At 50.0% G+C, this 7,990-nt stretch overlaps 2 pseudogenes; both read right to left on the bottom strand.

The window, feature by feature from the left end:
• Window positions 1-512: 512 nt before the first annotated feature.
• Window positions 513-1,205, bottom strand: LOC127673504 (low-density lipoprotein receptor-related protein 11-like; annotated as a pseudogene).
• Window positions 1,206-1,844: 639 nt separating this feature from the next.
• LOC127673503 (sorting nexin-6-like) lies at window positions 1,845-7,575 on the bottom strand (annotated as a pseudogene).
• Window positions 7,576-7,990: the final 415 nt, after the last annotated feature.

Here is a 7,990-nt window from a genome sequence, read left to right as displayed (position 1 = left end):
CTTGGTTTTTCTAGAGCAACTGATATAAAAACCACAGGGCAAGCTGTTTAGTCCTTTTAAAGAGAGACAAACTTTATACACTGTGTCTTTAGCCCAGCAGACTCCAGTATAGAGTTCCGACCCCCTCCGCACACAGCTGGCCCTCCTTAAATTGAGCGGGACACAAAACCAACAAGTGAAGAAATTTTTGGGCAAGGGGTGGAAGAAAAGAATGAAGACCGAGTGACAAGTTTTCCTTTACATTTTTTTTTTTAATCTGAATTAAGTATGTGCAGGCAGAGAGCCAAAGCAGGAAGCAGGAGTGGGTGTTAGGAGCAACTTTGTATCTAATCAAATCTTGTCCTTGCTATTTCCTGCTGTAAAACACGCTTCATTAAACCTATGAGACGAAATAAAACTAAAATGATCTTGACTGGGATAAAGGTGGTTCTGAGATATCCTCTTAAATCGATCCATGAGTCCTCTCGGATCTGCCCTCCTATCTTTCAAAGGTAGCCCAATGGACTACCCATTTACGGCACTATCTTAGCACCAGCCCAAAGTCTGAAAAAAATGTGAGCCACTTTCCCTGCAGCTTTTATCCTCTGGAAGCAGAGGAGTTTGCATGCTTGGTGGCAGGCGGGACCCTCCTGGTGGCGCTTACCTGGCCCGGCAGAGAACCCGGCGGCGTCCCCGGCGCGACTGAGGGTGTAAGTGCTGAACCCCTGGAGCGGCGCGAACTTGCAGACGCTGCGGCCGCACGCCATGCAGTTGAACAAGTAGCAGCGGGACGCGGGCATGGGTGCGGGCACGCTGGGCTCCCGGGGCAGCTGCACCACCGCCACCTAGCAGCTCGGCTCGGAGCAGCAGGCTGCCACGCACTGCCGCCAGCCGCGCACGGTCCCGGGCGCGCGCAGGAAGCTGGCTCACGCCGCGATGGAGTCCTGCGGGCGGATGATGGTGTCGGGCACCGCCCGGTAGACCGCCGTACCGCCCGCACCCGGGCAATCCTCCCGCGGGCGCCCAGCAGCTCCGGTTCCAGCTCCTCGCGAGGCCGTGCCCGCTGTAGCTGCCGGCGAAAGTCCTGAAGCAGCCTATCCACCCCGGACGATGGAGCGGCGGGCTCCCCGGGCCGGCCGCCGGGCAGCCAGAGGCAGAGCAGCAGCAGCCCGCAGAGCGCGCGGTGCCGGGAGCCGGGGCCCGGTCTTCCCCGGGCGGCCATGGCACGAACGCGGCCTCAGAGCTCGGCGGCCCCGGGGCCTGGCTGCTTCACGGAGGCGGCGGGCGTGCTGGCTTCGAGAGGCATCGCGGGCCGTACTCGGCCGGACTTGGAGCCGCCCTGGCCCTTCTACCAGGCTACGGGCTTTCGGTGCCTCGATCTTCGCTTCGGCCGCTGAAGCGCACCGGGGCAACGCGCGGCCTCTGCGTGGATCAGCACCGGCGTGCGGACAGCGGCTGCGGCGGGGCGGAGCCTGGCGTGCTGGGGCGGCTCGGGGCGGGACTTCCGCAGGCGCGCAGCGGGGAGGAGGAGGGGACTCCCCGGAGTTGCCTGGCTGCCCCGCATCATGATCACACCCTAGGCAGCGTGGGTGTTTGGGCCTAGCAGGCATCATTAAGCAAGCAGACCAGCGCAAGGCCATAGCTCACAGGGTAGAGCGCTCGGGGTTTGAGGGGAGAGTCAGTAAATCCATCAGTCTAAAGTCCGGGGCTACTCCGGAGAGCGACCAGCACAGCCAGGCAACCACAGACAACTTTGCCAGGGTTTTGGCTTGCAGCTTCGTTGCATTATGTATTATTGAAGAGATTTGGACTACGGTCGGTAATAAAGGAAACAGAACATTTACATTCAGGCTCTAATTCGCCTTTCAGTTTCGTTTAGAGAACTTAAACACCAGATGTTCAGCAATGGAGAGCTGAACTTGTAGGGAGGCAAAAGCCAGGTGGTATGGGAAGGAGGGTGGAGCAGATTGATGATCCCGCATCAGTTTACTGGGTGTTGGAACGGAGGACACCTGACTTAGTTTGACTGATAGGACACAACACTCTTCAGTGTGCAGCTTTAAGATCAAGATATCATCGTATTCATTTCTAAAATCATAGATGGTCTCATTGTCCTCACAGAGTAGAAGGCGCCTCCTAGGGTTCCCTAATCCCACTCAAGACCCCTCATCCTTATATTCTAAGTCACCATCAATCGTAGAATGCCTGTATATATACAAGATCCCAAGTTCAATCCCTAGCAACACACACATACACACACACACACACACACACACACACACACACACACACACACGGTATCTCACTATGTAGCACACACAGGCTGGCCTTGAACTCATCTACTCCGGCCTTCTCCTGAGTGCTGAGATCACAGGGTCGCACCACCTCTGTTCTCATCTCGTATTTTAATTTTACAGATGAGAAACCAGCCACACTCACTCCTGTGCCAGCCTAAGGTAAACTCTCTACCTGCAGCTGCTCTGTCCTCCCTTCCTGAAGCCACCTGCTCTCCTGTTGGTTCCCTGTTTCCTTTCTCTCTCATCATTCTCCAAGTTCCCCTCTCACCTCCACCCTGGAGATGTAATATAGTTATGGCCCGTCATCTCCCCTCCCTGTGTCCCTCTCCTCCCGCCTAGGAAGCCACAGTCTCAACCCTCTCCTGCCCTCAACTGCTTGCTTGGTCTTTTCCTGTATCAAAACTCCTGTCGTTCACACAATTACAGGATCCCCAAATCTCTCATATCTCACACTGTTCTACACCACCAAAAGTTTCTTATCTCCACTTCCCTTCAACATAGTTTCATTTTCCACTCTCCTCTGTCCCTCCTTGGACTACACACACCTAATGTGTGTGTGTGTGTGTGTGTGTACATTTCAAAGTTAAGCCTGAAATCAAACATACTAGATAGCAGGTGGTCCTCATACTCTTCAGAGATCTCTGAATATGACATTTCAAGTGTTTAATAATTAGAGAGACATTGAAGTTAATAATTTAATAATTAGAGAGACATTGAAGGGCTTCCTAGCAGGCCTGGGCATGGTAAACATGGCTCTGACAGCCTTGCCCTTCCCCCCTTCCCTCTGCCTTGCTAAACTGTTAGATTACATTCCTAAAGCCACCCAGGTCGAGCCCCTCCTCTGGCCACTTGCTCCCTCTGAGGCTGCCGACCAAGGGCCAGCAGTCAGAAGCCCTCCCTCTTTTGGCTGACCTCATTAACATGCCCAGTTAAAATTAGCCAGCTCATCCTAGCAGGATTTCCTTTTTCAGTTTACAAACTGTCATTTTCTTATAGGTGTGTTTTTCTCCTCTCTATCCTTTGTCCCACAGGGGCAAATAAATCTTTGTTTTGAGGTGTCTTGTGCCAACTTCGAGGCCCTTTCAAACACAGTGATGCCTAACCCAGATCTTGTGGTCACCAAAGAAGACAGATAGGGCGCAGTGATGATAGTGACTTCATCTGGATTGTGGTAACACTAACCACTGGGAAAGCTGCCCACGCCTCACTGGATGGCTTGGCGCCAATTGGAAACATTTTTGGGATAATTGCTCTGCTCTGCCTAGTCAAAGTGATGTCAATTTTTCCAAGTACAAAAACAAAGAAACAAAAATCTCTAAGATCTGAATCTGACAGCGTAAGGCTACTGCCCTGTGTGAAAGCTGAAGGCCGACCATTGTTGCCCGGCCATCAAGACCAGGGGAGTCTAGGGCTATTGTCTAGGTCGTGAAAAATCTCTGCTGTTTTAACTGATTGAGGCCATTAGATTATACCTCCTCCTATAATCCATCCTCAGATCTCTGACGATATTGACTGACCTGCCTAACCGCACACTGCTCACTCTTCCCCACTCACCCCTTTCCCTCACCCACAGTCAGAATATACACCCAGTATTCCAAACCCCTCACACCCCACCATTCACTTGCTTGTTGGGGGTTGGTCTGGTGCTGTGTATACAAATCCCAAATTCTGAACACCAAGATCTGGTTGTTCCCAGTGAGCGAATTCTCAGGTGCAAGATCCTTTGTTGTGGGAACCTTGCTCCCCAGCACCTTGAATTCCTCCACCTGTCTATTCCTGGGGGGTTGGGATCTCTCCCCTCCCCCTCTCCCTGGTCTTCTTCCCCCTCCTCAAGTACCAGGACCACGAGCCTAAAAGTTTCAAATGTACAGCCAAGATAAAAAATTTCCCGTAAACTCCTTCAGTATTTAGTTTATCTGTCCTAGCAGATTTCAAATCAACTAAAAACTGCTCCAGCAACTTGCCAGCCCCAGATGTTCCCTCAGAATCTACATTCTAGACAGCTCCAAAGCAACCAGCCCCAGACTTCCTAGCATCACAAACTGCCCCAATCCTGCCTGAACTGCTTCAATCCTGCCTGAACTGCCTCAATCCTGCCTGAACTGCTCCAAACCTGCCTGAACTGCCCCAATCCTGCCTGAACTGCCCATCCCTTAATTTTACAGATAAGAAACAAGATGCACAAAACTGAAAGATTATATTTCCTGCAACCAGGTGGGTCTAACTTTTCTCTGAACATGCTAATGAAGTGGTCAGTATACTTAGACCTGCCCTCCATATCTTCATCTGTACCCCTTTCATGGAGTCTTCTCTGCCTGCTGGGACAGATTTAGCTCGCAGGTGACTCTATCCCCACCCTGTGTTGGAAGCAGTTGTGAACACCTGGCCTAGATGAACCACTCAGAAGTTTTCTTCTAGGATATAAGATGGGGAACAGAGAGACACAAGCTAAGTCAGTGTGGGAGGAATTGCTGAGGGGTCAGGTAGGCTGGGCGGGGCTACTGTAGGGAGACAGAGGAGCTGCCCAGCAGAGGGAGGGAAATGCAGACAGAGGAGGAGTTATAGCCAAGTACACCTGACTCACTAGAAAGGGCCGCTTGTTCGCTCGCTCACTGGCTCCACTCTCTCTTACTCTCTCGCCTGCCTTCTTGCTCTCCCTCTGTCCTCTTGTCCCCCTCTTTCCCCATTCCCCTGCCCCTCGCTCTCCACTTGTTCCTGTGCTCATGGCCAGCCTTTTCTCCCCCGCCCCCCACATCCCCTCTACATTTCTCTGTGTAAAACTGTGCCCACTTCTCAGTGCAGGCCTGAAGCTAAATACCTTTTCCAGGGAGCAATGTCTAAGAAGGAAAGCTTAGTTGACTAAGCCCTCCAGGCCTTTAGGTACCTCATTAAAATGGAGATCTGTCTTGAGCCTATGGAGGGCTTGTGGCATTGCCCTTACATGCTGAGGGACACGAACCTCTGGGGAGCTGCAGCTAGTGGCAGGGGCTGGTGCCTGGGAACAGGTAAAGCTTCCACTATCCCTTCAGTGTCACCCGGGCTTTTAGCCTTAGTTCATCCCGGGACCATGCTACCTCTCACAGACCCACACTTAGTAATGGAGCACTGAGAGGAGAAGAAGGGGAGACAGGAACTTCCTGACCCTACTTATCACCAGGGGCTCCCTTGACCACATACTTATGACTTCTAGTTGGGAAACCAACATACGCACACACACACACTAATATATCTGGGCAGTGGTGTTCCAGGCACTTGAGAGGCAGGCAGATCTCCATAAGTTCAAGGTCAGCATTGTCTATATCGCAAGTTCCAGGCCAACCAGGGCTACACAGAGAAACCCTCTCTTGACAAGCAAACAACACCCAACTCCAAAAATTATACTAATGTATGCGTAGGTATACATGAGTGTGTACTTGTGTGTGTATGTACAAGCCAGAGGACAACCTGGGATACAGGTTTTTAACACACCTTTAACAATCCACATTTGAATTGATTGTACTTAGGTTGGACACTCATTGGAGGAGGTTCTACAGAGGAGTTTAAATCCCTGCTTCTACCCCCTTCATCACACCGAGGACAGGGACTATTCATTGAACGTCTTCTGGGTACCGGGCCACCCAGCTGATTTCACTTCAGCCTCTCCATCATTTAGTGAGCACCAGTCTATGTGTCTCTCCAAGCCACTGATGAAATGCTGGGGCCAGCCAGACTAACTTAGGCAGGGTAAGTTACAGCAACTTCCCTGAGGGCTAAGCCTTGCTTGTTGGTGCCATCTGCTGTCTGAATGGAATTTGCAGTGCTTCTGTAAGAGCCAACAGTGGCTTCTGAAGGCACACAGCAAAGGTCTGTTAAGGAAGCCATCCTTCTGTTTGTTTGGGTTGGATTTTTTGTGTTGTTGGGCTCTTTTTTTTTCCTTCTTAAGGTCAATGTCACTGAAGTGTGGTTTATAGGTGGTAACACATTTACTTTAAGTGCTGAGGAAGTTCTCTCATTGGCATCTTTTTTGGAGCTCAACTAATTGGAGGGAGATGCTTGACTGTGTTTTTAACTTCTCTATTTGGGGGCTGCAGAGATGGCTCAGCAGCTGAGGGAATATTGCTTTGACAGAGGACCTGAGTTCATTTCCCAGCATCCATGTTGGGTAACTCACAACTGCCTAATGGTCCCCGGATGCATATTCTCTCTCAGAGTGAGATAGAGGACCATCAGGGCTGTAACCATGTTGGAAAGGAACATGTGTTTTAAGGAGAGCCACCTGAGTCATCAGACAACTGAAAGAATGGACCCTTAAGGGCCCATTAAGGGCTGGACTTCATCAGGAATCGCATGTTGGGTGAAGGATAAAGTGGGGAGGAGGCAAGGTTACAGAAAGGCTCAGTTAGAGGTAGAGTGTGGGTAAGGGGCCAGGTCCTGGCTGCTTTTATGTCAACCTGTCACAAACTAAGAATCATTTGAGAGGAAGGAAACTTGATAGAGACAATGTTTCCATAAGATCCAGCTCTGGGGAGTTTTTTTAAAAAATTAATGATTGATGGGGCGGGGGTGGGTGGGTGGGGGGTGGGGGGCATTTTGAGTGGTGCTATACTGAGCACCTATTTTTCTTGTTTTATCAAACAATTATGAAACTTTGAGGAAAAACTTGCACATAACTGTGGAGTCCTGAGTTCCTGAAGCATGTAATGAAGACCCAATTCTATGCAATCGGCAGCAGCACTTTCGTGAGATCTTGTCATTCTGTCAGACTTAGCAGATGCATCTTTCGCTCAGCTGTGCTATTCTGAAATGAATACTCGCCCATGCTCAGAGACGTCATCTACACCCTTGACTCCTGAAACAGTTACTCAATCCACTGACTTAACCATGCTTGACACTCAAATCTTGATCATATTCCAAGAAGATGTGGAAGCTTTCCAGTTCCTGTTTCGTCTTTGTGAATTCTTCTTCCCTTGTCACTGGCCCTGGCCTTTTCTCCAAGCTTCTGCAGTTTTTCCCCGTGAAGCATCAAGATCAGTCTTGGTGTTGCTAGTGGGATAATGTAACCTGCATAGTCTTCATTTCCGACAAAGGAATCACGAAGTCAGACAAATTCCTCATGTTGCCGAATAACTGATAATTCATTTTGCTTAAAATTTGGCAATGCACTCTTTGTGTGAACAGTGGATTTGACTTTATCCCTTTCACTGAGAGCATCCGAAATGTCCACTTGAAGAGCAGCATCACTTTGGAGATCTACAATTATTGCTTTAAGTCCAACGTCTTCCTCAGAGAGGAAGTCGGGGCCATCATCCAGGCATACCATTATGACTGCTGCAGAATCCAGGGCTCGCCGGGAATTCTTTACCCATTGGTTTCTGGATATACACACTGAGTGGTAAGATGACAGGTCCGTATGCAATCTCTATGACAAGTTCAGCTGTCTTTCTTCTATGGGGTCAGGAAAGGATGTGTTACTACCATGCCCAACAGACCCAAGTCTTCTTGCCAGGGAATCTTTATGGAAGAACTTCTTAAGATCACAATAAAAAATTAGAATCTTGGCAGTCTTCATCACAGTTTTGAAATTTTGCCCCAGATTGTATGTGAAAAAAGTAACAACAACGGTGTTGATAAAGGTATTTGCTTTACTCACATAGAGATGGGCAATGCGAACCCGAGAGGCTGAGTTCAGGGCCAGCCTGGTCTACAGAGTGAGTTCCAGCACAGCTAGGGCTACA

Source organism: Apodemus sylvaticus, chromosome 23, assembly GCF_947179515.1.
Source record: "Apodemus sylvaticus chromosome 23, mApoSyl1.1, whole genome shotgun sequence".
In the NCBI taxonomy this organism is placed as follows: Eukaryota; Metazoa; Chordata; class Mammalia; order Rodentia; family Muridae; genus Apodemus; species Apodemus sylvaticus.
This window is presented reverse-complemented; position numbering and strand designations above follow the sequence as displayed.